This window comes from Zingiber officinale, unplaced genomic scaffold, assembly GCF_018446385.1.
Source record: "Zingiber officinale cultivar Zhangliang unplaced genomic scaffold, Zo_v1.1 ctg137, whole genome shotgun sequence".
NCBI lineage: Eukaryota > Viridiplantae > Streptophyta > Magnoliopsida > Zingiberales > Zingiberaceae > Zingiber > Zingiber officinale.
The window spans coordinates 1-22,784 of NW_024589833.1; the positions used below are offsets into that span (position 1 = coordinate 1).

A 22,784-nucleotide genomic window follows, 5' to 3' on the forward strand; every position below is an offset into this window, starting at 1 on the left:
GCTTGCTTTAGGCAGAATATTACAGTTGTTACTATATATGCTTCACTGGGAGAGGAGGCTCTTTGCCACTCGTTAAATGAGGTTTGATTTTTCAAAATGTTCCCATTACAGAGTTTTTCACTATCTATTTGATTATCATGCATGCTGATGTGCAGTGATTATTAGTAATGCTCTTTTGAGATTCTATTTGCCTTTTGCATTTATCTAGCGTAGATTTTAGTTAGATGTAGTTCTCTACTTCTCTTCTATCTTCTGTGTTAATATTTTGATCTGAAGAATAAAGAGTATTTTTTAAAATCAATATAATTTGTTGATAGATAGTTCAAACTTTTCTTCATGGTTTTGAAAAGAGCCTAAGTGTTTATGATAGGCAACTACACCACATAAAGCTTATGCAATCACCATCTGAAGTTGGCTTCAATATGCAAGATCGCATATGTAGTCTATGTTGTCATTTTTGCAGTTTCTGTTGCTACATATGCGAACATCCAAAAGAAAAACAGACTGTTCTTGTCTGCTCAAACAGTGGCTGAACCAAATCAAATAAAATCAACAACAAACAACGACGACGGCAACAACAACAATTAAACCTATCGCACTCGGTGGGATTGATTATATGAATCCTTTTTTGCATTGAGCTGTATCTCCTACTATATCATCATCTATACTTAAATAAATTTAATCTTGTTTCATTGTTGATATACATGCTTGCCATAGTTTCAGATCACCTAACTGGGACATTTATTATTCGTCTAAGTACATGCCTGTATCACCTTAAACGTGTCTCTTAGAGGTTTCCCTCAATAGATGTAACTCCGACTTTCTCTCTAATGCTCTCATTTTTTATTTTGTCCATCCTCGTATGTCCACACATCCACCTTAACATCCTCATATCTGCAACTCTCATCTTTGTTCATGTGCTCGAGTCATAGTCCAACATTTAGCTCCATATAATATAATAGGTTCAACTGCAATTTCCTTTAAGTTTTAGAGGTATTTTACGGTCACATACAACACTTAATACTCTTCTTTATTTCAATCATCTTGTTTGTATTCTATGTAAGATATCTTTTAATCCTTCCATCGTTTTACAAAAATGGTCCTAAATATTTAAAACTCTCGGTTCCGGGCAATTTGCCATCTCCTATCTTAACAATTGTCTCATTACGTGTAATATTGCTAAACTTAAATTCTACTAAGCTTAAAACCTTTACTTTCTAGTGTTTTTCGGTAAGATTTTAGTTTAGTATTTACTCTTTCACGTGTTTCATTTACCAAAAATAATATCATCCGCAAACAACATGAATTACGGTACTGTGTCTTGAATGTGTCAGTAGTTCGTCCATAATTAGTATAAAAAGATAGGGACTTAGAGTTGATCCTTGATGTAGCCCTATCTTTATTGGAAATACTTCAGTTACTCCACCTGAAGTCTTTACTTTGGTTGTTACATTCTTGTACATATTCTTAATTAGTTCAATATATATTACGCTAACACATTTTTTTAGAATTCTTTTAAACTCTATCATAAGTTTTGAATATCATGTGTAGATCTTGTTTTTGCTCCTGATATTTTTTATTTAATTGTAAAAGAAGATGTATAACTTCTATTGTCGACCTTTCAGGCATGAACCCAAATTGATTTTCGGCCATTGGTCTCCTTAAATTTTTTTTTATTACTTTTTTTTCAAAGTTTCATGGTATGACTCATTAGTTTAATACCTCTATAGTTTGCATAATTTTGTACGTCTGCCTTAATTTTGTACGTCTCCCTTGTTCTTATATAAAGGAACTAGAATATTTATCCTCCATTGATTAGACATGTTTTTCGTTTTTAATATTATGTTAAATAATTTTTGTAAGTTATTCAATACCTTGTTTCCCTAGGTATTTCCATATTTCTATCGGAATATCATCTGATCCAACGACTTTTCCATTGTGTATCCCATTTAAAGTTTGTTCTATTTATGAAGTTTAAATTTTACAATAAAAAATTAAATTTCTATGCTCATTTGACCTACTTAAATTACCTAAGTTAAGTTGGTCACCTAAACCTTCATTAAAAAATTGATGAAAATACTTCTTCGACCGTTTTTTATTTCTCCATCGTTTACTAGTACCTTATTATATTTATCTTTAATACAATTTATTTGGATAAGATCTTAGCTATTCTATGAATCAAATAAAATCCTTGACTATTATCGAGCAAGGTTGCCATTAATTGTTATCAACATTCTTTTTGGTTGTTTCAGAAATCTAGGTATTGTGTGAATCTAATCATATCAGTAGGATCGGCTGATTGGAAATAGTGGGAAAAAATGAAAAATGGAAAAAGATATCAAATAGAGATTGTCTAATGAATCCAAAGAATAATGTTTCTTATTTTTCATGAAATGTTCTTTAAACTAATATTAAGAAAAAAAAATATTAAACTGTAAAAAATTACAGGATCATCAATATACGATGATTTCTTAGTGGAGCATAAATTGAGGTTTGCTTTTTCAAGAAGTCTCCCTTACAAATAGTTGTTCTTTGTCTCTTGATTATCACACTAGTATGTGACAACTATTTATCATCCTCATTTAGGTTTCTACTTGTCTATTCTCTATTGTATTTCATTACTATTTATTGGTATATAGTTAATAGTTCTCTCATGGTTTAGAAAGGCCTAGATGTTTACCACAAATGACTATATGATATATAGCTCAGGTGATCCTCATATGTGGTTGGCTTCAATATACAGGACATGGCTCCTAACGAGGTGGTAGAGCGAAATATCATAGGAAAAAATGTGATATGATTTATATGATCCCTATATGCAATCTATGTTGTATGTGCATGCTATATTGCCATGTATGTTGTAACAAAATTTAATTTGATGTTCATTCTAACTAGTTTTAAATAAATCAAATCAAATAAATTCCTTAATTATTTGAAAGCATGTCTGCCAATATCATTTCAATATTGATCCCAAATGCTTGAAAACTGTCATATTGGATTAGAAGGATTTGTGGATATAAATTATCAAGAAAAAAAGTTTGTGTAATAAATGAAATAATAAAAGATATTTAAAAATGAATAAATCTTAAGAATTACAAGTACAAGATCATGAATAAGACACCAATTTCTTAGTGGAGGATAAACTAAATTTTTATTATTGGTGTAATCATAGCCTAAATGGTTGAATTTGATTAGATTGTTTTGATGCGGTTGACAAAAGTTTCAAGTTAGACTTAAATTGTTATTAAGAGGTCTTGGTAGATAAGGAAATCCAATAAATGTTTATTAGATGGAAATGTTTGATTAAAAGGTTTTAATAATGAAGTACAACATGTTGACGGATAGAAAAGTCCAAATGCTCAATGGTAGTTGGAGAAAGACCAATATGTGTTGGCGACTAGGTAGATGCAGAAATCTAAAAGATCTTGGTAGTTGGAGAAGCTTAATAGATATTGATAGAAGTCTTAAGAGGCTTTGTAGATACCAAAACCAATAGGTGCTGGTAGGATGCTTGAAAGGCGAGGTTGATCAGAAGCATGCCAAATATCATTGGGGAAGACAAGTGAGTCTTGAGATATTACTAGCGACTATAATCTTAGTTTTTAAAGTTGAATTTTAAGTTATACATGTACCTGATCAAGGAACTGACAAATGAGCTCTTGAGATAAGTCGAGATCTTTGAGCAAATCTAATTGGCTGGTTAGTTGACTGAATAAGAAGTTGAGTTGATTGAAACTGTAAGAAAAATTAAGATTTCTGATATTTGATATGTTTAACTATATTAAGATTGAAGGTTTGATTGTACAATGGTATCTAGATTTATGAAATTTTGAAGCATTTAAGAGAGAGAGAGAGAGATACCAGATTATGGGTGAGAAAAGTAATACCATAGTTTAAGGGGAGACTAGGGTGTAAACGTGCCAAGCCGTTCGCGAGCTATTCGGATCTCGGTTCGAAAAAAAGTTCGTTCAAGTTCGTTTAGAGCCTTGCGAATATGTTTGTTAACATGCTCATTAAGAGACTCGTTTATATATATATATATATCACGTGAATTATAAATATATTAATATCTTAATAATTATTATAACTAAATATCTTAAATGAGTTTGAACTAAGCTTGTTTAACTTTTAAACGAGCTATTTTCGAACCAATCTCGATCCGTTCGTGTGCTATTTAATTTCATTACGAATCGAGTGAATCGAACTCGAGCCGAGCTCGAGCTTTAGGGGAAACGATCTGAGCTCGAGCTGCTCGGCTCGGCTCGGTTCAAGTACACCCCTAGGGGAGACTATGGCTCAAGGGAAAGCTATATATATGGTTTGATGATATTTTGGCTAAAGGACCTAAGAAGAGTTATTACTAGTGGATATCTAGTGAATTAGATTGAGACTAAAGGATTTGGATCTCTACTAAGATGGTTGGTGGGTGCATCAACTAGTTTAAGAAAAATGGTTAGTTTATATATTTTCTAGATTTTGTTCATGATAAGAGATCACTTATTGTTGAAATTGCATTGTTAGATATTAATTGATACGATAAACCTTAAATTCTTAATTCCTGATTACTTATTACATTAATTTTAAATGACTATTTTAAAGCATTTTTCAACTTAGTATCATTTTTTTAAAAAATAAGGTTTTATTAAAAATTATTTTTTCCTGATGGATTCCTCTTAGTTACGTATATTTGTAAAATTTCATGATTTTTTAAACTATATGAAATTTTTAACAAATTAATGAATTTGGACTGCTGAACATTGCAATACTCAGTCGACTGAGATAGATAATATTTAGTTGATTGACATTACACTCAGTCGACTGAACGACTGAAGCAGTCAATTAAATGGTTGATTGACATTACGAGAAAATATAAAAACAATGTTTCATATTGAATTTTTAAAATATTTTTACTCTCTTAAAGTTTGACTAGACTCCAAAACTACTAAACTTGATTATTATTACATTTATGTCATATTTAATAATACAATAATAGAAATTTTAGAGGAGAAACATTAAAAAATGGGAGAAAACTATCATATCTTAGGGTGATGTTACTTTAAGTGAGACAGATTTTTTAAATTTATGACTGTTTACATGCTTTAATTAATGTACTTATTTTGTTTGATTTAATAGAAATTTTTTCTCATATTCTAAATTTTTTTTTATATGCGTCTAAAGGGGGAGTAAAAATAAAATTTAAATTAATACCCCAAAAATGGTTAAAGGGGAATTCGTTTTTATCATCCTAAATGAGCTAGAAATTGGGAAAGAAAATAAAATGACCATTCTATTACTTTAAGAGTTTGCCAAACATCAAAAAGGAATAGTGTTGGTGCAACTGTGCACTTTAGCGATTGAGTCCGGCCAAGTTATTTTAATATGAATGGAAAGGCTTAAGGTAGACTTAGCTTGGTATTTTGATGTATTTGACTAGTGTGTAGGTGTAAAAATCTAAAAGACAACTACACCTATGCAGTGATAACTGAACACGTGTTAAGGTTGGAGGTAGGTTAAGTTTGAATGGATATTTGTCTGATAACCATGACTAAAGGGAGATTGTTAGTGCAATTATGGCCCAAGTAGTCGAGTTAGAGAAGGATGTTTTGATGCAGTTAATAAATGGTCTACTTTAAGCTTAGTTTGTTATGTTTGTCAAGTGTACAAGTGCAGAAATTGCAAATGTAGTGGTGAGGCAACAGGTGTTGAGGTTTGAGAAGTCCAAGTAGGGTAAAGGTGATCTAAGTGATAGAAAAGACTAAGAGTTCTTAATAGATGGAGAAGTTCATCAAATGTCATCGGTTGAAAAAAAATCTAAGAGGTTTTAATAGATGAACAAGTCCAATGGGCAATCAGACATTCCAATAATATTTTGGTTGATGGAGAAAGAACAATAGGTGTTGAGGTGTTGGTAGATGCAGAAGTTCAAGAGGTCTTGGTAGATAGAGAACCTCAATAGCTATTGCTAGATGTAAATGCAGAAGACCAACACGTTTTGGTAGGATGCTCAAAACGTCGACGTTGATCAGTTGCACAACATATGCACTTGATGAATGCAAGTGAGTCTTGAGACAATAGGATTGAGTGTAATCTTTGGATGTTTTTGATAAAATTTTACTTAGGATTGTACTTGATAAGTAATTAGTGTTCTAGACTATAATCAACGAATGAGCTCAATCTCGAGTTAACTCATGATCTCTAAGTAAATTCATTAACTGAATAGTCAAATTAACTTGGTAGTTGATCTTAAAGTTAACTTGGTAGTCAATCTTTGACGTTACTCTTGAGAATTGAAGTATTCCATTTCAACTTGATTCATTTGAACAAGAATTTAATGTAGTGAAGTAGTTTGAGTCAATTGAATAGTCCATTGCTAGAAATAAAGTTCTCTGTTTGAATTGAATCGACTGAAATGGAGTTGATTTAATAAAGATTCATTGGAAGGATAAGGTTCGTCGCAACTACCATTTAAGTTGACTAAAAGAGATTGGACCTGACCGGAAATATTATCCACTAGTGTATGAGGTTGCAAATTTACCCTATTGAGTTGGTTGATGTAGATTTGAGTCAATTTAACTAGAATAAAGTCAACTAAAAACCTTATCTATTGGCAGATAAGGTTTCAAACTTATATAGTTGAGTTGACAGACGAAGATTTGAGCCGACTGAAGAGGTATTGTACCAACTGATAAGCATTTTAGTCTACTAGAGAAGTATTTCAGTCGATTAGAGGATATTTGAGTCAATTGGATTCAATAGAGTATGTGTGTTATAATGGTATATCACTATAAATAGTGGTGCAAGGGGACTTTGAAAGAAAACTCTTATACTATAACCTTGGTTTTTGTGTTTCTAAGTGCTTTCAACAACTTGAAATGAGCTTGCGTACTTCTATACTTAAGCTCTTGAAAGCTTCTTCCTATTTTCGAATTGGATTTTTTTATTTTTCTCTTATGGTTAATTTGTTTTATTATTTGAAAAATAAAGTAAAGTTGATTTTTATGAGATTTCTCCACCTCGTTAAAGGAGAAATTCATTATTGTAGGCATGGAGTAGGACTGATATTAATTGGCATTGTTCTTATTTCTTATTTGTGTTATTTCCATTGCATATTTCACTCTAATTGATTCCTAACATGCTTTGAGCCTTACATTTTATACAATAATATTTGATGTGAACCTGAGAAGGATGTCTCAGAAACCCACAACAAATTGAAAGAAAAAACAAGGAAAGTCTAAATTGATAAGATGGATGAACGAACCTTGGTATATGAGATGGAAGACGTTACAACCTTGGGATTTAGGTTGATAAGTCTTTGAACGCCATAAGGGATTGCTTTGATAAGTTTTAATTTAATGAAGAATGAACAAGTAAGAGTCTCACCATACTTTAAATTGAAAATAAGCTAAAAGCTACATGTGTGGCCGCCACCTCCTTTATTTATAGTTTATAGGGCGATCTAAAAATTCTAAAAGGCTAAAAGGAAGCTCATTTAGAAAAGACCTATTTAGAACATAGCTAATTTGGATTCAAGTCATCTTTACAACCCAAATAAAGATAAAAATTGAGCTTAGAACATCTACATTAGTTTCTTTATAATATTTTTAAAATTTAGGGTAAACCATCTACTTTATTAAATTTAGACTACACACTACATTAGCTACCCTAAAATTTTCATTATCTTTATTTTTTTTATTGTTTTCTTATCTTTCTTTTATTTTTTATTAATTTTTCTCTCTCCCTATGTAATATCTACATTTTATTACCCCCAATCCATATTATTTATTTCTCCTCTCTCCCAAATTAAATGATATTTTAATGTTTAGAGAATGAATTTCATTCCCTAAATTTAGAGAAGTACTATTCATGAAATCTAAATTTAAGGAATGGATGAGATAGCTGATGCAAAATTTTTTTTTACGTAAAATGTAAAATTTAAGGGAAATTTTGTATTTAGAGAAGTTGATCTGGATGCTCTTACAATTCAAAATTGAGTGGCTAATTAAGCCTAAGGCTTGAATTAACTTGCTCTTAGTTAAATCTGCTTTAATTGTACCTTTGGTTTTAATTCCTTTAATTATCACATTAAATGTTTCCTTCATCTGTTTAGCCTTAGTTCTTGTAATTGGGCTTCCATCTATGCATAATGGATCATCAAGAACATCTAGAGTGGATGCTCCTTTTCTTTCTTGACCTCCATCATTAGCATGTTGAGCCGTAACTTGTTCTCCATCTTTGATTCCATCAGGATTCATCCTCAAATCTTCATCACCTACATAGGGAGAAAAATCAGAAACATTGAATGTATCACTCACATATTTACAAGTCAAGTTTGTATATATTATCGTTGATTCGAGCAATTGATCCATCTCCTCGTGGATGCAACTAAGTACAATGTTTAGCAGGGAATCTATCCTTTCTCATATGAACGCAAACCCAATCTCCAAGTTCAGATCACTTTCTTTCGCCCCTTGTTAGCTTGCGTAACATATTGTTCAATCATCTTTTCAATTTACAATTGAACTTTCTCATGTATTTGCCTCATAAGCTCGACTTTTCTTGTACCATTTAAGCTAGTATGCTTAAAGATAGACAAAGGTGACAAATCCAAAGGGGTTAAAGGGTTGAATTAATATAATTTTAACAACAACAACTAAGTCTTATCCTATTAGGTGAGGTCGGCTATATGGATTATTCTATTCCATTGGATTCTATTCCCTACTATATCATCATTTATATTTAAATAATTTTATTACGGCTAACCAAGTCTTTTTTGGTCTTCCTCTTCCTGGTTTGATGAGCATATTTGTCATAGTTTTATATTGCTTAACCAGAGCATTTATTAGCCGTCTATGTTTGTACTATCTTAAACGTGTCAGTTTCCCCTCAATAGATGCAATTTTGACTTTATCTCTAATGCTTTCATTTCTTATTTTGTCTATCCTCGTATGCCCACACATTCACCTTAACATCCTCATCTCCAACTCTCATCTTCTGCTTATGTGTTTGAGTTATAATCCAACATTAAGTTTCATATAACATAGTAGGTCTAATCGTCATTTTGTAGAACTTCCCTTTAAATTTTAGAGGTATTTTAGAATCACATAAAACACCCGACGTCTTTCTCCATTTCAACCATCATGCTTGCATTCTATGTAAGACATCTTTCTCAATCCCTTCATCATTTTATAAAAATGATCCTAAATACTTAAAGTTCTCAATTCTGAATAATTTATTATCTCCTATTTTAACAATTGTCTCATTAAGTCTAATATTGTTAAACTTAAATTCTATATATTCTGTCTTTACTCTACTAAGTCTAAAACCTTTCACTTTTAATGTTTCTTGCCAAGATTCTGGTTTAGCATTTACTCCTTTACGTGTCTCATCTTCCAAAATAATATCATCTGTAAACAACATGCACTACAATACTATGTTTTGAATGTGCTCAGTGAGTTTGTTCATGATTAGTATAAAAAGATAGAGAATCCTTGATTCAACCCTATCTTTATTGAAAATGTTTCAGTTAATTTGCTTGAAGTCTTTACTCTGGTAATTATATATTTATACATATCCTTAATTAGTTCAATATATACTTTGCTAGCATCTCGTTTTTCTAGAATTTTCCATATAATTTCTGGAACTCTAATACCATGTGTAGATCTTGCTTTTGCTCTCGATATTTTTTAATTAATTGCATGAGAAGATGTATTGTTTTTATTTTGATCTTGCTTTTACTCTTTTACAAAGTTTCATAGTATGACTCATTAGTTTAATACCCCTATAGCTTATACAATTTTATACGTCTCATTTGTTCTTATATAAGGGAACTAGAGTACTTTCCCCTCTTGATCAGACATTTTTTCCGTTTTTAATATCATGTTGAATAATTTGACAAGTCATTCAATACTTTGTTTCACTAGACACTTTTATACTTCTATCAGAATACCATGTGGTCTAACGACTTCCATTATATATTTCATTTAAAGCTTTTTGAAGTTTGAATTCTACGATACAAATTTAAATTTCTATACACATTTCACCTACTTAAATTACAACTTAAATCTTCATTAAAAAGTTGATGAAAATACCTTTTCCATCACTCTTATTTCTCCATCATTTATTGGTATCTTATTACATTCATTTTTAATACATTTTGTCCGGATAAGATCTTTTTCACTTTAGATATTTTATAAATATCTTTTCCCTTTCTTTTTTATCCAATTTTTGATATAACCATTAAAATATTTCATTTTTTGCTTCATTCACTGTTTTCTTAGCTTTTTTCTTGGTCATTGTATATTCTTTTTAAAGTTTTCCTCATCCTTACAAACATATAATTTCTTATAGGATGCTCGTTTTTTCTGTACTTGTACTTTCTTATTCCACCATCACGATTCCTTGTGTCTTTGACTTACAGAGTACACTCTTACTATTTTTAACTTTGATACCATGTTGTATTAGAGTCACTGAATATTTTACCTAATGTTTGTACTCTTATCTTCTTAAATATGTTTTGCATTCCATCCTATAACTTTCACCATTTAATTTTAAGAGTCGTGTATATTTTTCTTTTATTGATACTATGATTAAGACGTATATCCAATGCTACTAAACAATGCTGGTAGTTAAGCTTTAGATGACCTTGCAATCTTTACAAATCTTTCTAACTCTATTCCTAACCATAGGAAAGACAATTTCTGATTTATTATTCTCACTTTTGAACGTGATCAAGTGTTCTTATTTTTTTTAAAAAACGTGTTAACTAGTATAAAGTCATACGCTATCACAAAATCTAATATAGTTTTCTCTTCTTCATTTCTTATTCCAAGCCCATAATCCCTTGCGCTCTCTTATATTTCTCATTTTTCACTTCGACATGTTAATTTAGACCGCCTTCTATTAAAATCATTTCATTTGACGAAATATTTTGTAATATTTTATCTAGGTCTTCGAAAATTTTGATTTTGTATCTTTATCTAATCTACTTGAGGTGCATATATGCTAGGGGTGTCAAAAATAAACCTGACCCGACTACCCAACCCGAGTCAACCTGAAAAAAATCAGGTTTGGGTTGGGCATTTTCAGGTTCGGGTTGGAGGGTTTTCGGATTGGGTAATATCAATGTTAGTATGATAATGATGGAGTATTGAGATAAAAGTGAAGAATTATAAGAAAAATAACCAAAAAGAAATCATTTTAAATTGGGTTTTTGGGTTATCCGAGTTGGGTTTGGGTTGATCCGGTTGATTGGGTTCGAGTTCGGGTTTAGAGGTTTTGGGTTGAATTCGGATGGGGTAAAAAAAAAAAAATTCAACCCGACCCGATCCACCCGAATTGACACCTCTAATATATGCTAATTATGATCATAGTTTCTTTCACTATTAGGATCTCGAGAGCTATAATTCTATCCCCTTTTTAATTACTCCTCCTTTAATGAACTATTTAAAAACATATCCACTCCATTTCTTATTTTACTCTTTTTTTGTCTACCATAACTTAAAACCTGAGTTTTTTTTTATTATTTTTGTCTTGTCGCCTACCCATTTTGTCTCTTGTACACATAAAATATTAATTCTTCTCCTAATCATCATATCTACTATCTCCATTGTTTTACCAATGAGAGTTTTTATATTCCTTGTTCTAAATCTTAAACTATTAGTTTTCCTATAATATTTCTTATTCCACCGATGGTGTGAAAACTCTTGTATATTTAGCATTACACCTAAGTTCTTATGGAGATATAACGGGCATTGCTGATACGTTACAGTCAGACCCTACAACGTGAACTCTTGCATATTTAACACTATATCCAAGTTCTAGCGGTCCTTGTGAAGACGTTATAGTCGGATCCTGCAATGCGGTCCTTCCGGGGAACAACTTAACATTAGCACAATAGCTTAATGAATTCATTCATTGAATTAAAGCTGACTAGCAACCTAACACAATCTCGTCCTTTATCCGGGCTTAGGACTGTCATCCGGGCTTGAGACTGGGCATGACAGGGTGATTCGTGGTTGGAGTTATATAATTTCAAAAGGTGGAAAATTAGTAGAATGTACAAATCTATAATAAGCAAATTCAACATGTGGTAAACAATTTTTCCCACCTTTTAAATTCTTTTGAATGATAACTTGCAATAAAGTAGACAACGTTCAATTTGTCCATCTGTTTGTGGATGACAAGTTGTAGAAAACAAAATTTTTGTGCCTAACATTCCCTACATCTTCCAAAAGTAACTTGGGAACTTAGCATCATGATTTGAAACTATCCTCCTAGGCACTCCATGAAGTCGCACGATCTCCCTAAAGAATAGATCAAGAATATAGTTTGAGAAGCTGCATGATCTCCCTAAGAATAGATCACGAATATAGTTAGTATCATGTGTTTTCTTGTAAGGAATAAAATGAGCCATTTTATAAAATCTGTCCATTACCACAAAAATAGAATCCATACCTCGTTTTAACTTAGATAATCCTATAACAAAGTCCATGAAAATATCAATCTAAGGTTCACTAGGAATTGGTAAAGGTGCATACAATCCATGAGATAAAGATTTAGATTTTACTTATAATACACTTCTCACAAAACTTGAGTACATATGGTTTCATGTGAGGCCACAAGAAATGCTCAACCAAAACTTTTAAGTTTTTCTTACCGTAAAATGTCCCATAGTCCCCTACCATGAGCCTCTTGGACTAATGATTCTCATCAATGAACAATTAGGTACACACAACCTATTCACCTTAAAAAGGAATCCCTCATGCCTATAAAACTTCCCAAATGCAACATGTTCACAAACTTGAAATATATTTTCAAAGTCAGGATTATTAGAATATAGATGCTTAATGTATTCAAATTCTAACAATTTAGTATTCAAAGTAGAGAGGTATACCTTTGAGACAAAGCACCTGCAACAGTATTTTTCATACCTTATTTATACTTGATTAGATCACATATGGAAATGATTAAATGAACTTCATCATTTTGCATGACGTCGATTCAATTTTGGCTCTTTAAATGCTTCAACGATTCAACATACAACTTTTCATTTTGCAAAACGAGAACTTTTTGTAAATGATTGAGATGTTCCTCTAAGTTTTTGCTATAAATCAAGATGTTATCAAAATATACTACTATAAAGTTTCCAATATAAGCACGCAAAATATGATTCATTAATCTCATAAAGGTACTAGGGCTATTGGTTACTGCCTATATGATATGACTAAACATTTGTACAAATCATACCTAATCTTAAAAGTAGTTTTCCATTCATCTCCCTCACGCATGTGAATTTGATGATAACTAGACTTCAAATCAATTTTATAGAAAATACAAAAACTATGTAATTCATCTAGTTTATCATCATTGGCAAAAGGTGATATCGCTCACCCCAAGTGGCCATGCATGCATGGGTGAGGCAACTAGCAGAGCATTCTGTATCCATTGAGAATCAACCCTAGGCTTATATGTGGCAGTGCCACTGCATGAACCACTCCAACCCGTGGGGGCACACTAGTGTATCATCTAATTTAGGAATAGGGTGACTATACTTTACCGTAATCTTGTTGATAGTTCTGCAATTAATGCACATTCGCCAAGTTCCATCTCTTGGGCACATGCAAAACATGAATTGCACAAGGATTCAAACTTTATTGAACATACCCCTTTCTCATCAACTTTTGACTTGTCTTTGAAACTCCCTTATCCTAGGCCGACCGATTAGGATTTATTGCTCTAGGAATGAAATCAATCTGGTGTAATATTCCCTTAAGTGGTGGCAATACATCAAAATCTCATCAAGGAATACATCACCAAATTCCTGCAAAAGAGAGTTAACAACACTAGACAAAATAGGGTTAAGATTGTTAGTGTTGAAACAAGCCTCCTTGTACAAAAGTAAAATAATTGGCTCTTGAGAATGAAAGACTCTTAACCTCTTTTTCTTTTGTATAAAAGCTCCCTTTTTCCTCTCTTGATCTTTAAAATTTTCTTCATTTTCTTTTTCATTCTTTTTTCCACTTCTCTCATCCTCACCTTTTCTTTCTGCACACTCCATTTCTTTTTCACTTTTTCTTCTTTTGTCATTTTTTTCCTTCTCAATCTTTTTTCTCTCACAGTCATTTCATTTTCGATCCTCTATTGATTTTCATAGGAGTTAATGGTACAAGAGTTACAAATTTACCATGCATAATAAAAGAATACTTATTTTTGAACTCATTATGTATGACATGCATTTACACTACATCACAAAGAACCTCATCATGATACCTGCCAATGGAAAATGAAATCAACACTTGTTTATTGACCTTATTTTCCCCACACATTAAATGTTTAGTGGCAGGTAAACTTAATTTCTTAACTAAGACATTGCTAGCTACATTAGTGCAACTTCCTCATCTATAATCATACTACATACCTTGTCTTTAATGTGACAACAAGTATGAAAGCTTCACTTGCACATTTAGAGCACGCCTAGTGATAAGAGCTTCACCTTTAACCCAAATACTCCTCCAAAAAAAACAAAAAAGAACTGGATACTCCTCTCCATAACTTTCCATTAATGGTGGCAAGACACTCTTATCTGACTAACTCTCAATTTCAATATCACTATTTTCTTTCAAAATCATAACTTTTTTGTTTAGATATTGTGATGCAATATGCTCTCTTCCTAAGCACTTAAACATTTAATATCTGTATTTCTCAATGGTTTGATAGGCTTTTTTTACCTTTGACCAAATTAGAATTTGCATCCTTATTCTTAGAAAACTTGATCTTACTCTTAGATGCAATTTTATATCGCTTTTTCTCTAGTAAGATTTCAGGTGGATGAACTAGAACTCTGCACATGCTTGGTTGAACCCTTCCTTTTGAATTGTCTTTCAACTTCCATGGACATATGCACCATATCCCCAAGCTCCATGTAATGTTGCAACTCCACTATATTTGCAATTTTTGGATTCAAGCTTTGCAAAAATTGTGACATGGTTGCTTATCGATCCTCCTCCATGTTGGCCTGAATAATAGAAATATCCATCTCTTATAGTATTCATCCACACTCTTAGACTCTTGGGTTAGACCTTATAGCCGTTGGTATAAATCTCAATAGTAATGTGATGGAATGATACTCTTTCTCATAATAAATTTTATCTCCTCAAGTGTTAATGGATCTCTCAATTTCTTCTCTTGCATAGGACTATTTGATCCTACAAAATAATCGCATAATCAATAAATTTAATAATAGTAAGTTTTACCTTTTTCTCTTAAGACTAGTTGTGGTAATAAAACACTAGTTTCACTTTTTTTTTTCATACATCAAATATACTTTTGAATCACTTTTACGCGAAAATGAAGGAATTTTCATTTGATATTTCCTATGTTGCTATCAACTTGATCATCCACCCTTCCTCTTTGACCATCAATTCTAGCATTACTAAATCTGCCACGAGAAGTTCTATCATCAATGTTCTCATAAACTCTCCTACCCTCTAGCCACTTAACGGTCAGCTATAAACTGACCCCGTGATTTACCTCCCTTCACATAACTTGAGGATGGGTTGTGAGGTGAGCGTACTCACTTTTTGCTACAATCAATGTCCTTAGAAACACCATCTTTATCATCATTGTCATCACGGTTATGTTGCCTATCACGTTGTGTAGGAATTCCACCAACTTGTCTCCTTTGCAATTAACAACATCTTGTCTCACCAATCTATCTATGAGTTGATTAAATCTAATTTTCATGCGCTCCAAGTGTTGCTTAAAGGCATGCTGATCAACTTATTCTCCAAGCCTTACTTCTTCTTCACTTAAGTAATCTGTTGTCACTCAATCACTTAACTCACTATGGTTAGCTCTTTAAAGAACGTGGAATTGAGGCAATTCTCAATAAGCTTTTGAAAAATTTGAAGGGCATAGAATAATGATTAGGATAAAAAATAGGAATTTAAAGAAGAATACATATAAACTTGAATTAAGTGCCGAAAGAAAATATGCTAGAATTGAATCTAGGCCGAACTTAAAGGAAATGCGGAATTGAATGATAAAAATACTTGAAATAAGTACCGAAAGTAAATTTGTTAAATTTAATCTAAGCAAAACTTAAAGAAAATGTGAAATTGAAAGTTAAAGATATTTGAGATAAGTGTTGAAAGAAAATTTACCAGTATTTAATCTAGGTAGAAAAGGAAATATAGAATTGGAAGATAAAGGGTACAAGTATAAAATAACAAAGATAAAATAAATCTCTCCGCTCCCTCTTTTGGTTCTCTTTTTTCTTCGATTTTCTTTTCTTTTTTAAAATTTCGACCTCCCTTTTTTTCTTGTCTCTCTTTTTTTACGCCAAAATCACAATTTTTTTTTTCTTTTTTTTCCCTTTTTTTTGTTGATAGCAACAAGGGAAATAAGATTTGCTAAAATTGGAATGATAACAATAAATATATGAACAAGATAGATAAAAATTATAACAAAGATTAAAGTACAAGAAGAAAAGGATAACCAAATCGATTTAAAAAGCACCAAAGCTTTGATATATGTTAACCTAAGGAGAGGAATGTCTTATGAACCCATAACAAATTAAAAGAAGAAACAAAGAAAATCTAAATTGATATGATGGATGAAAAGAACTTTGATCCAATGCTTAAGAAAGCATGTTCGTATATGAGATGGAAGATGCCACAACTTTGAGATTTAGGTTGATAAGTCTTTTAACACCACAAGGGATTGCTTGGATAAGTTCTAATTTAGTGAAGAACCAACAAGTGAGAGCCTCACGATGTCTAGATTGAAAATAAACCAAAAACTACATGTGTGGACGCCACCCCCTTTATTTATAGTATTTATAGTTGTATGGTGATCTAAAAACTCTAAAAGGCCAGGAAGCCCATTTTGAAAAAGCCTATGTATACTACATAGCTAATTTGGACTCAAGTCACCTTTACCATCCAAATAAATGTAAAAATTGAGCTTACAATTCAAAATCGTTCCTACTACGTAGAAATGAGACTTAAGTGGCTAAGTAAGTCCATCTAAGGCTTGAATTAGGTTGACTAAGCTACATGATTTACTTTGGTCAAATTTGCTTCAATTGTAGCTTTGGTTTTAACATCTTCAATTAGTATGTTAAATGCTTCCTTCATCTTTTAGCTTTAGCCCTTGTGATTGAGCCTCCATTAATGCATAATGGATCATCAAGAACATCTAGAGTTGGATGCTCTTTTTCTTCCATAGCCTTATCTTGATCCCCATTATTAGCTTGTTGAGCCGCAACTTGTTCTCCATCTTTGACTCCATCAATATTTGAATCAATTTAAATTTTAGGTTTCAACTATTCATCACACCTTCTAACCATGTCAATGATTCTACATTCATCACGAATCCTACACTTATCACCTATTAAAAAAAATCTTTGTCATCATAAAATTAAATGGTGAGGTTGATCTTGCACATGGCTATTGATGCTTCACTTTTCGTAACTCTATTGATATATATTTTTTTATAATCACAATTGGGAGCCAAACTACCATTTAATTTTGGGAATTCCATGACTGTATTTGGGAGTCGATCATTAATAAAATTATCTTCTCTCAACGTTTATAAGAAGGATTCTAAAGTCTAATTTTTAGTTTAACATACTTTGGATACTATACACATTTTTTTGAAGTAGTGTAAGATCCAACAGTTCATTGTTTGAAAATCCAATTTTTGGAAAATCAATGAGTGAGTTTTTAATTTACTTGGGAGTCTTCATTCTTGACAAGAAAGTCTCAGTCAATTAAAGTGATTTTTAAGTCATTTATGTTTTTTTCCTATGCTCTAAGAGTCCATCTATTACTATAAATATGTTGTGCTGGAGTATGGATTTATGAGAGCTTTAGTTTTAAGATTGTGTGATACAATCTGCCTGATGCAGAAGCTTTCTATAACCCTCTCAACTTTCATAAACTAAATTTTAGATTCCTACCACACACATCCTTAAAACTGTGTTGCATTACGTTGGTTAGAACCCAAGTTAATATGTCTACTAGGTTCAGAAAGACGCACTGAGTGAGATAAAATATTCATGTGATAGAATAAGTTGATGGTCTACAAAGGAGAAATATCAGAGGCAAACAAAACAACAACCAATTCAAGAAGGGCTTCCTACAATTTAGCAGCAACATTCCTTTTCTGTGGCCCAGAGGATTCTTTGAAACAAGGAAGATATGGAGTATCACAAAAATCTCGAAGGGGGAGAGTGGACCCTACTCTATTTTATTGACTTGCAAGAATATAAAAATATTTTGATTGCTATTATAGGACAAATGATCATAGAGTATGCTTTGCCTAATAAAGTTCATGGGTTTAGCAAATATATGGTGGAGCGATGTTTAAATAGACATAAGGAGAATGAGGCAAACACCAATTAGCTCATTGTAGGAGAGGAGGCTAAATTATGAGAGGAGTATTTGCCAACAAATTGTTATGATAAACTATGCAATCAACATATCAATTTGAAGTAGCACGAGGCAAACACCAATTAGCTTATTGTAGGAGATGAGGCTAAACTATGAGAGAAGTATTTGCCAACAAATTGTTATGATAAATTATGTGATCAACTTATGATTCTCAATATATATAGAACTTCGATGAATTAAAGACAAGGAGTTATTGTTGAAGATGCTGACAACCACTTAAAGGGAATTATTAAGATAGTCACTTTTACAAGGTTGTCAAATTACATTGGATACGGAGTAGGTATTAAGTTGGTAAAAAGTTTAAAGTTTCATCAATTGGTTAGATGAAAAAAAGTTACATGAAACAAACCATCAAGTGAGAGTTGAACCTATCAATCCATTTAATTGACAGTGTCTCTCAACTGCATTTACAATTACTTAAACCTAAAATCAAGGGTAGCAAATGCTTGTTTGAAGGATGGTAAATGCTTCAAGTAGCAGTTGCCAAACATACCGTATGACATATAATTGTCTTGAAATGGGTGTACATATTGGAGTGGAGCATGAAGATGAAACAAAATAACACAAAGATCTAAGATGCATGTTAAACTTAAGAATGGTGATATGGTTATGTATAAGGCTTGAAGGTTAACCTAAAAGGATTTGCAAGAAATTTAAAGAAAACTGGTCCTTATAAGATTCTAAAGAAAATAAAGTCTAATACTTATATACTTGATTTACCAACAAACACAGCAAAAATGGTATTATTAACATCTGGTGACTGTACCTCATACTGTGAACATGAATAGATTGGCCTCCCTTATGTGCTAGTCACTATTCCAAAGGTTAGTAGCCGTCCGGATTTACCTTCTCCGTGTTGGCCCTGGGACGGGTTGGTGGAGGCGCTGGGGATGAGTGTATTCGTCTTTTTGTCATCGTGAACATGAATAGATTGAAAGAAGAATCAACCATCCGATTGTGCCTTAAAAGGTGGTTCTCTTAAATATATTGTCAAATGGAAGGCGCAATCATTTTGTAAATGTACGTGAACTACAATCTTCTTGTGCTGCATGATATCTTCTTTGCCTTCGTGTATATACCTTATAAACAATATTTCTAAGTTTACTTTCATTAATGTATAAATATTATTAAAGTAATTTTGTGCATGTCCATCAGAACTAGCTTCCAACATAGCAACAATATCCCCATTCCAATGGTAGAGAATTGTCATGTATTTCCTCTTAGGTTTCAAATTGTAATTAACATGTTCTCTCTATGCCTTCTATCCTCTAACAAATGCCAACTAATTTCTTTCATTTTGTGAGGATGAGACAATCTCTTAGAGAACCTGCTATAGGTGTTAGATTTGGACATCCTTTTGTTCAAGTTAATTTTAGTTGAGATTATGGTTTAAAATTTTGTACCGTGCCTGGCGATACGGTTGAAACTTATTTTTATGATACTACTTAACACAAATAACATCTCTCATGTCATTGTGTCAACCATGTTGATGAATATTTTGTTGCGCCAACATTTAATGCCCTTTGATATGCTACAATTTAAGTCAAGATGAATTAAGATTGGTATATTTATTTTTTAATTTGTGCTCATACAAGTTAATGCCATAACTGTATCATTTTAGATGGAACACAAAATCTGAATTAAGTGTATAATTATTTTTTCTTCTTGTGCTTCTTCATCTCCTTCTCCTTCCATCTCTATTTCCAATTTACCACTAGCATTATATATCGGAACATCAACATCATATCAAAACAAAATCATTCTAGTCAAAAATTGAAACTTCAGTGTTTTGAACCTTGGTTTAGATAAGTATTTTTTTTAGGGATGTAGTAACTTAAAGTGTATGAGTTCTACTATACCAATATCGGTCAATCTATAAAAGATAATAATAATATTGCATTAATGAAATTGTAGATTAACAAATTAAGTTAATCAAATATTTACTTATCTGTTTTTGTTTTGGTAGTTTTTTTTTTTTAAATTTTCCTTTCAAGTCTTATGAAGACTTATAATTGTCTATAATTCAGGATCACAGAGTCTTGGGGATGGTAATGGAACCTAGGAAAGTCTAAGTTATGTATATTATAACTTACATGATTCCATTAGATTGGCATTCTTATTTATCACTCGCAGTATTTGTTTCTGTTCTTCCTGTATGATATGGGATTTGAGATAACGTCCGTGCTCCTTGATGATAAACCTGTCTTGCTTAGATTTCTTATAGAAACCACTGTTGCTTTGAAAATCAATAATTGTAGTATATTACTAGAATTTTGATAGTGTGGAAATTTTCTTACTTACCAACGAAAGCTGATCTTCAAACCCACTAAAGCATGAGATCTTCTAAGATCCCTAACTTATGTAGTCATTGCTTTATATATCTAACGTGTATTTTATTCCTACAACTACTATTTGATGATCTGTTTCTTTTCAGCTTTACTTTGAAATTTCCTTCTGCCTTTCTAAATTTCTGCTGGAACAAATACCTAGTTATTGCCTTTTGTGATTGATTCAGACAGAGGTCACAACAGTGATTTGTGGAAATAAGGAACTGAAAAAATTGATTGCTATAAGCGGACAGCTTGACTCTCTAAAACGGGTCATTTATATGGATGAGGATGCTAGTGAGGTTTCATTGGCTAAGAAGATTACCAGTTGGACCATCACCTCATTTATTGAAGTAGAGACTATGGGTATGAAAAAGTCTATTGATGCCGATCTACCCCTTTCTTCAGACATTGCAGTGATAATGTATACCAGCGGAAGTACTGGTCTACCAAAGGTTTGTTGGTATTTCACTCTATTTTATCAAATTTCACTGTTTATTTCTAGATATATATGCAACTTGTAGTTCTAGCTATTTTTTGCTGCACATTTGCTACTTTTGAGGAGTTATCTTTCTTACAAAAAACAATATTCCCACCCTAAACCATAACTATGTATTGACACAAAATAAATCCACTTATTTTTGTATCTCTTATTTACTTTTAATATATCATTTGTGGATAAACAAAGTGGTAAAGTCTTTCCTTAGATCGGTACTTACTAGGTCAAACTATATGAAAATATTAGGTATAATCTAAGAATCATTAGTTAATCAACACCATCGACCAACACTAACGAATAACCAATAACCAATAATGTTGGATATAGGTAATAGAAACATGTAAGAAGGAAAGTTTTGTTTCAAAAATATAGATCGAGGGATGGGCCTCAAGCGAGCATTATAGATGAGCATACATAGAGAGAGGGACAGGCCACAAATAGTATTTGTGGCAGGCGAGTGTTGCAGATGAGCAAGAGGAATTGGGGGAGAGGAACTTGGTTAAATTTTAAATATTCCTAAATAATTAAAATCAAGTTGAGTTTGAACTCATTTGTTCCTAATTATTATGTCTACTTGATAAACTTAACCCTAAATGGACTTTCACTCAACCTTAAAATGTGGATTTTGCTTAGTTAGTTAATTAAAATTTTGTAAAAATAATTTAAAATGCACTAGGAGAGATTAAGAGATATCGCGTGAGTAGGATATGGGACAATTAGAATTCGAAGAGATTAGTGTTGAGCTTCTACTCTTGTGTTTTCTCTTAAGCTTTAGTTTGAGCGACAAGGAACAACTATAATTCAACACCACATTTTGATTAAATAAAATGTATTAATTGAGTTAAGAAATTAATTAATTAATTAAATTTATATTATTTTAATTTATTTCATTGAAATATCATTGAAAATAGTTAGGTGTGCACTAATTGTATCAAATTAGTTTTTAAAAACTCCATCTAATTCAATTTGAAGATACAAAAAAATCAGATTCCAATTTGATTTTATCAAAAAAATTTATATATACAATTTTTTAATTTGATTGTTTCAGTTGAACCCAAGTTTTATATTTTTCATTTTTCTTAAATATTTTATACTTATAAAATTTAATAAATTTAATTACAAAATTTAACTTAAATCTAAAATATAATATTTACATTCAAACATTTGATCTCTTTATTTTTTTGTCGAATTTAATAATTTTAGTTATGTGAATAAAATAAAATGAAATGATAAACTTCTAAACTATTTTACTGCATCTAAGATATTAATTAAAGTCATAAAAAATACAAGAAGTAAAGTGACATTTATTTAACAAAGTTTTTATCGAACCAATTGCAAACAATCATATAGAATTATACAAATATTTGATTTTAAACAAATTACATTCTAAACAATGAAAGTATTAAATTTGGAATTTCTCTAATATTGCAAAATTTGAAAGCAAAGCATACCTTATTGATTGAGTAGCAAGCAAGGTCTCATTTTCTTAGTACTCATTTCAATATT

General features: G+C 31.6%; 1 long non-coding RNA gene across 1 annotated transcript; it reads left to right on the forward strand.

Moving 5' to 3' along the window:
- On the forward strand, window positions 1-21,142 carry LOC122036320. The gene is made up of 2 exons (XR_006127362.1): window positions 1-81; window positions 20,968-21,142. It is a non-coding gene; the product is annotated as an uncharacterized LOC122036320 (long non-coding RNA).
- The last annotated feature ends 1,642 nt before the right edge of the window (window positions 21,143-22,784 follow it).